The sequence below is a fragment of the Triticum urartu genome, chromosome 4 (assembly GCF_003073215.2).
Source record: "Triticum urartu cultivar G1812 chromosome 4, Tu2.1, whole genome shotgun sequence".
Lineage (NCBI taxonomy): Eukaryota > Viridiplantae > Streptophyta > Magnoliopsida > Poales > Poaceae > Triticum > Triticum urartu.
In genome coordinates this window covers 256,662,857-256,671,413 of record NC_053025.1, presented here as the reverse complement: position 1 = coordinate 256,671,413, position 8,557 = coordinate 256,662,857, and positions in this window count along the sequence as shown.

Here is an 8,557-nt window from a genome sequence, read left to right as displayed (position 1 = left end):
TTCACGCTCGACCTTTCGGTCTCCATGTCCCGAGGCCATATCTGTATATGCTTGGCTCGTCAAGTATAACCTGAGTATTCTGGGTGTGCAACTGTTTTGCACCCATTGTATTTGAACGTAGAGCCTATCACACCCGATCATCACGTGGTGTCTCAGCACGAAGAACTTTCGCAACGGTGCATACTCAGGGAGAACACTTCTTGATAATTAGTGAGAGATCATCTTAAAATGCTGCCGTCAATCAAAACAAGATAAGATGCATAAAAGATAAACATCACATGCAATCAATATAAGTGATATGATATGGCCATCATCATCTTGTGCTTTGCGATCTCCATCTTCGAAGCACCATCATGATCACCATCGTCATCGGCACGACACCTTGGTCTCCATCGTAGCATCGTTGTCGTCTCGTCAATCTTATGCTTCTACAACTATCGCTACCGCTTAGTGATAAAGTAAAGCATTACAGGGCGATTGCATTGCATACAATAAAGCGACAACCATATGGCTCCTGCCAGTTGCCGATAACTCGGTTACAAAACATGATCATCTCACACAATAAAATTTAGCATCATGTCTTGACCATATCACATCACAACATGCCCTGCAAAAACAAGTTAGACGTCCTCTACTTTGTTTGTTGCAAGTTTTACGTGGCTGCTACGGGCTTAAGCAAGAACCAATCTTACCTACGCATCAAAAACCACAATGATAGTTTGTCAAGTTGGTGCTGTTTTAACCTTCGCAAGGACCGGGCGTAGCCACACTCGGTTCAACTAAAGTTGTAGAAACTGACCCCCGCCAGCCATCTGTGTGCAAAGCACGTCGGTAGAACCAGTCTCGCGTAAGCGTACACGTAATGTCGGTCCGGGCTGCTTCATCCAACAATACCGCCGAACCAAAGTATGATATGCTGGTAAACAGTATGACTTATATAGCCCACAACTCACTTGTGTTCTACTCGTGGACAACATCAACACATAAAACCTAGGCTCGGATGCCACTTTTGGGGAACGTAGTAATTTCCAAATTTTCCTACGCACACACAAGATCATGGTGATGCATAGCAACGAGAGGGGAGAGTGTAGTCTACATACCCTCGTAGACCGACAGTGGAAGCGTTATGACAACGCGGTTGATGTAGCCGTACGTCTTCACGGCCCAACCGATCAAGCACCAAAACTACGGCACCTCCGAGTTTTAGCACACGTTCAGCTCGATGACGATCCCCGGACTCCGATCCAGCAAAGTGTCGGGAAGAGTTCCGTCAGCACGACGGCGTGGTGACGATCTTGATGTTCTACCGTCGCAGGGCTTCGCCTAAGCACCGCTACAATATTATCGAGGAGTATGGTGGAAGGGGGCACCGCACACGGCTAAGAAAACGATCACGAGGATCAACTTGTGTGTCTAGAGGTGCCCCCTGCCCCCGTATATAAAGGAGCAAGGGGAGGCCGGCCGGCCCTTGGGCGCGCCAAGGAGGAGGAGTCCTCCTCCTAGTAGGAGTAGGACTCCCCTCTTTCCTACTCCTACTAGGAGGGGGAAAGGAAGGGGGAGAGGGAGAAGGAAAGGGGGGCGCCGCCCCCCCCTCTCCTAGTCCAATTCGGACCAGAGGGGGAGGGGGCGCGCGGCCCACCCTGGCCGCCCTCTCTCTCTCCACTAGGCCCATAAGGCCCATTACTTCTCCGGGGGGTTCCGGTAACCCTCCGGCACTCCGGTTTTCTCCGAAATCACCCGGAACACTTCCGGTGTCCGAATATAGCCGTCCAATATATCAATCTTTATGTCTCGACCATTTCGAGACTCCTCGTCATGTCCGTGATCACATCCGGAACTCCGAACTAACTTCGGTACATCAAAACTCATAAACTCACAATATAACTGTCATCGAAACCTTAAGCGTGCGGACCCTACGGGTTCGAGAACAATGTAGACATGACCGAGACATGTCTCCGGTCAATAACCAATAGCGGAACCTGGATGCTCATATTGGCTCCCACATATTCTACGAAGATCTTTATCGGTCAGACCGCATAACAATATACGTTGTTCCCTTTGTCATCGGTATGTTACTTGCCCGAGATTCGATCGTCGGTATCTCAATACCTAGTTCAATCTCGTTATCAGCAAGTCTCTTTACTTGTTTCGTAATACATCATTTCACAACTAACTCATTAGTTGCAATGCTTGCAGGCTTATGTGATGTGCATTACCGAGAGGGCCCAGAGATACCTCTCCGACAATCGGAGTGACAAATCCTAATCTCAAAATACGCCAACCCAACATGTACCTTTGGAGACACCTGTAGAGCACCTTTATAATCACCCAGTTACGTTGTGACATTTGGTAGCACACAAAGTGTTCCTCCGGTAAACGGGAGTTGCATAATCTCATAGTCATAGGAACATGTATAAGTCATGAAGAAAGCAATAGCAACATACTAAACGATCGGGTGCTAAGCTAATGGAATGGGTCATGTCAATCACATCATTCTCCTAATGATGTGATCCCGTTAATCAAATGACAACTCATGTCTATGGTTAGGAAACATAACCATATTTAATCAACGAGCTAGTCAAGTAGAGGCATACTAGTGACACTCTGTTTGTCTATGTATTCACACATGTATTATGTTTCCGGTTAATACAATTCTAGCATGAATAATAAACATTTATCATGATATAAGGAAATAAATAATAACTTTATTATTGCCTCTAGGGCATATTTCCTTCAAAGTTTTCATACAACACCCAGGTTCAATATGAAGTGTTCCTGAAGAGGTCGAAGGATGGACGGTCAATCATCCACAGGCATTGGCCTAAAGTTGCAAAGACCTTCAACATGAATGAAGGCTCAATATTCATCTTCCGCTTTCAGCAGTTTTCCAGATGAGATGCATCTCTCTATGTACCGTCTATTGCTAATTTCGAAGGTTCTAGATGTTGCATGTGAAACTTGCTGCTGGTGCAGTTGTGTAATGGGGTAGCTAAGTGCTGAAGCTATATCATGTTGTACTCTGATGTATTTCAATTATGAAATCCTGCTTCCTTAATATGGAAATGGAATATATATGTGCTTAATATGAATGTCAATTAGATTAGTAAATGGATTATTAATAATAGGGCAATTAGCTTGCTAATTGGGTTTTCCTATTGCAAACGGTTAATGAGAAAACATATGAGCAAGAGGCTGATACGTCTCCAACGTATCTATAATTTTATTGTTCCATGTTTATATTATCAATCTTGGATGTTTTATAATCATTTTATAGTCATTTTATATCATTTTTTGGTACTAACCTATTGACATAGTGCCAAGTGCAGTTGTTGTTTTTTCCATGTTTTTTACATCGCAGAAAATCAATATCAAACGGAGTCCAAATGCCATGAAACTTTACGGAGATTTTTTATGGACCAGAAGGAAGTTGGGCCCTGGTTGCACCTGGGGGGAGTCCCGAGGAGGGGACAACCCACCAGGGCGCGCAGGAGGCCCAGGCGCGCCCTGGTGGGTTGTGCCCACCTCGGGTGCCCCCGGACCGCCTCTTTGCTCTATAAATACCCCAATATTCCAGAAACCCTAGGGGAGTCGACAAAATATTCATCCAGCCGCCGCAGAGTCCAGAACCACCAGATCCAATCTAGACACCATCACGGAGGGGTTCACCACTTCCATTGGTGCCTCTCCGATGATGCGTGAGTAGTTCTTTGTAGACCTTCGGTCCGTAGTTAGTAGCTAGATGGCTTCATCTCTCTCTCTTGATTCTCAATACAATGGTCTCTTGGAGATCCATATGATGTAACTCTTTTGCGGTGTGTTTGTTGGGATCGATGAACTTTGAGTTTATGATCAGATCTATCTTTTTATATCCATGAAAGTATTTGAGTTTCTTTGATCTCTTTTATGCATGATCTCTTATAGCCTCGTATTTCTTCTCCGATATTTGGGTTTTGTTTGGCCAACTTGATCTATTTATCTTGCAATGGGAAGAGGTGCCCGGTAGTGGGTTCGATCTTACGGTGCTTGATCCTAGTGACAGAAAGGGAACCGACACATATGTATCGTTGCTACTAAGGATAAAAAGATGGGATCTATATCTACCGCCATAGATAAATGGATCTCGTCTACATCATGTCATCATTCTTATTGCATTACTCCGTTTTTCCATGAACTTAATACACTAGATGCATGCTGGATAGCGGTCGATGTGTGGAGTAATAGTAGTAGATGCAGGCAGGAGTCGGTCTACTAATCTTGGACGTGATGCCTATGTAATGATCATTGCCTGGATATCATCATAATTATTTGAGGTTCTATCAATTACCCAACAGTAATTTGTTCACCCACCGCTTTGTTTATTTTTCGAGAAGAAGCCACTAGTGAACCTACGGACCCCGGGTCTCTTTCTCATATTATTTGCATGCGCGATCTTTATTTGCTTTTAATTTTTCCAGATCTGTTAACCCAAAACCTTGCTATAATTATATTGGCATTGATCTATCAATTTTAACAACTTTCTCCATCACACGTGCCATTTCTGCGCCGGTTACCCGAAAGGATTGACACCCCTTTAACACGTCGGTTGCGAGTAGTTGTTATTTGTGTGCAGGGGCTGTTTCATTTGTGTTTGCTTGGGTTCTCCTACTGGTTCGATTAACCTTGGTTCAATATCCTGAGGAAATACCTATCACTGTTGTGCTGGCATCATCCCTTCCTCTTTGGGGAAAAACCGACGTAGCTTCAAGCGCACATCAAAAAGGAATTTCTAGCGCCGTTGCCGGAAGGATCTTTCAACATATACCAGGTTTCCTAATCACAAATCTCATCTCCTCACAATTTACATTATCTGCCATTTGCCTCTCGTTTTCCTCTCCCTGACTTCACAAAAATTTACCGTTTTCTTGTCGGATCTGTTTTTGTGTGTGAAGATCTTGTTTGTTGTTATGTATAATTCCTCCTCTATTGCTTGCACTCCCGAAAACGAGGTTCTCAACCTACAAAGGGGAGGAGAAAGTTTAAAAGATGCTTGGTATAGAATTTGCAATGCTCATAATAGATCTATCCGTAAGCAATCTACCATTGTGCTTCTACATTGTTTTTATGTTGGCATCACGACTTGGTATAGATTTGTCCTTGATACGATTACCGGTGGAAATTTCGTAATGAGTCCTCCTTTTGATGCTCTTAATGCTATGGGAAATTTAGTGGGCTCACCACCTCTTATGGTTAATGAAACAATTTTGACTCTTGAGCATGTTATGGAAAGACTACATGCTATCGAAAAGAAAATGCTCACTGAAGATCATATGGAAATTATACATAAAAAGATGCATAATTTTTCTACTAATCTTGGGTCAAAAGCAGGCAATATTTTTAAGTTGTTAAAAGAGAGGGGTACTGATACGTTTCCAACATATCTATAATTTTTGATTGTTCCATACTATTATATTATCTGTTTTGGATATTAATGGGATTTATTTTACACTTTTATATTATTTTTGGGACTAACCTATTAACCGGAGGCCCGACCCAAATTGCTGTTTTTTCTATTTTAGTGTTTCGTAGAAAAGGAATATCAAGGACATACTGGAATGAACTTCGATGAATTTTTGGAACAACGTGATCCAAAGGACTTGTAGTGGGATGTCAAGCAAATCAACGAGGCGGCCACGAGGCAGGGCGGCGCGCCCTCCCCCCTCGCGGGCCCTCGTGCTCCAACCAGACCTACTTCTTCCTCCTATATATGTTCACATACCCAAAACATCCAGGAGCACCACGAAACCCTATTTCCACCGCCGCAACCTTCTGTACCCAAGAGACCATCTTGGGGCCTTTTCCCTCCGCCGGAGGGGGCATTGATCACGGAGGGCCTCTACATCAACTCCATGGCCCCTCCGATGATGTGTGAGTAGTTTACCTCAGACCTTCGGGTCCATAGCTAGTAGCTAGATGGCTTCTTCTCTCTCTTTGGATCTCAATACAAAGTTCTCCTCGATTCTCTTGGAGATCTATTCGATGTAATCTTCTTTTGCGGTGTGTTTGTCGAGATCCGATGAATTGTGGGTTTATGATCCAGATTATCTATGAACAATATTTGAATCTTCTCTGAATTCTTTTATGTATGATTGGTTTATCTTTGCAAGTCTCTTCGAATTATCAGTTTGGTTTGGCCTACTAGATTGATCTTTCTTGCAATGGGAGAAGTGCTTAGCTTTGGGTTCAATCTTGCGGTGCTCGATCCCAGTGACAGAAAGGGAAACGACATGTATTGTATTGTTGCCATCGAGGATAAAAAGATGGGGTTTATATCATATTGCATGAGTTTATCCCTCTACATCATGTCATCTTGCTTAAGGCGTTACTCTGTTCTTATGAACTTAATACTCTAGATGCATGCTGGATAGCGGTCGATGTGTGGAGTAATAGTAGTAGATGCAGGCAGGAGTCGGTCTACTTGTCACGGACGTGATGCCTATATACATGATCATGCCTAGATATTCTCATAATTATTCGCTTTTCTATCAATTGCTCGACAGTAATTTGTTCACCCACCGTAATACTTATGCTATCTTGAGAGAAGCCACTAGTGAAACCTATGGCCCCCGGGTCCTATCTTTTATCATAAAAATACCAAAAATTTATCTTATTATTATCATCTCTATCAGATCTCACTCTTGCAAGTGGCCGTGAAGGGATTAACAACCCTTTATCGCGTTGGTTGCGAGGTTCTTATTTGTTTGTGTAGGTATGAGGTGACTCGCGCGTGGTCTCCTACTGGATTGATACCTTGGTTCTCAAAAACTGAGGGAAATACTTACGCTGCTTTACTGCACCACCCTTTCCTCTTCAAGGGAAAACCAACGTAGTGCTCAAGAGGTAGAAGTACCTTACTTCATGAAAGAATAGAAGAAAGTCCGTCTCGGATCGATAAATTGGAAGAAATCTTTAGTAATCTAAGCACGACTTTTACTACCACTAAAATTATTGAGGAAACTCCCGTAAAGAGTAGGAGATCCAAAACAAGGGTGCAACTTCTAGTGATAGCAATAAAGGAGATCTTAAGATGATTAGTATCCACCCTGATTTTGTTGAAGTGATAAGAGATCCTTTTTGCAAGAATGAAATCTTTGAAATTTATTCCTAGGAGTGTTGTTATTGAAGATCTTTATGCTAAATCTTTGAAGGATTCTAAGTGTTTGATTGAAGAGTTGGACAAGGATGACAAAACTTAGATCCTTGCTTTATGCCTAGCTAAGGGCGTAAAACTATAGCGCTTGTTGGGAGGCAACCCAATGAATAAAATTTATTTTTGCTTTTTGCTTCCTGTTCTTTGAGTTGTTTTTTTATGTTTTTATTAGTGTTTGTGCCAAGTAAAGCCTTTAGGATCTTCTTGGGCAATAGTTGTTTGATCTTGCTGAAAAAACAGAAAGTTTTGCACTCACGAAATTAATTTTATTTTTACCAGAGAGAATAAAATACCCATTCCAACTTGCAGTAGATCAATATACAAATTTCTCAGGTCGTCCTAATTTTTCAGAGTTTTTGAGTTACAGAAGTATTCGAAATAGTCAGATTGCTACAGACTGTTCTGTTTTGACAGATTCTGTTTTCTTTGTGTTGTGTGCTTATTTTGATGGCTCTATGGTTTTCTTTGATGAGTTTTTGCCATAGAAAAGTTGGAATACAGTTAGATATAATACAAAAACAAAATATGAATTGGTTTGATACAACACTTATAGTAGTGATTTATTATTCTTATACTAACGGATCTCACGAAGGCTTTGTTGAGTTTTGTGTGATTGAAGTTTTCAAGTTTTGGGTTATCTTACGATGGATGAAGGAAGGATGTAAGAGCCTAAGCTTGGGGATGCCCCGGCATCCCAAGCTATTATCCAAGAATGAGCAACCAACTAAGCTTGGGGATGCCCCCGAGTGGCATCCCCGCTTTCTTCCAACAACTATCGGTATTTTACTCGAGACTATATTTTTATTCGTCACATGATATGTGTTTTGCTTGGAGCGTCTTGTATGATATGTGTCTTTGCTTGTTTTATTTTGTGTTTTAAGTCATCAATCCTTGCTGGACACACCTATTTGAGAGAGCCAAAATTATGTCATGACTTGTTATAATTGCTCTCTATGCTTCACTTAAACTTTTATGAGCTAGGACTTGCTCTAGTGCTTCACTTATATCTTTTTGAGCACGTGTGCTTTGTTATTTTTGAAGAAATGCTCTCTTGCTTCACTTAGATTTATTTGAGAGTTAGTAAAATTTTGAAGAAATTCTCTCTGCTTCACTTAAATTATTTTGAGAGAAAGAAAATTTGTTATGCTCATGATCTTCACTTATATTTGTTTGAGCTTATGAAAAGCAACACATGAAAATTAGTCCCAAAGTGATAGATATCCAAGAAGGATAAAGAAAAAATGTCATGAAGATCATTGGACAAAATAAACTTGATTCTTAGTAATAGTTTTGAGATATGATGATGTGATATGTGAGTCATCTTGATGAGTAATTATGCTTTAGTAAGAATATTGGTGTTAAGGTTTGTGA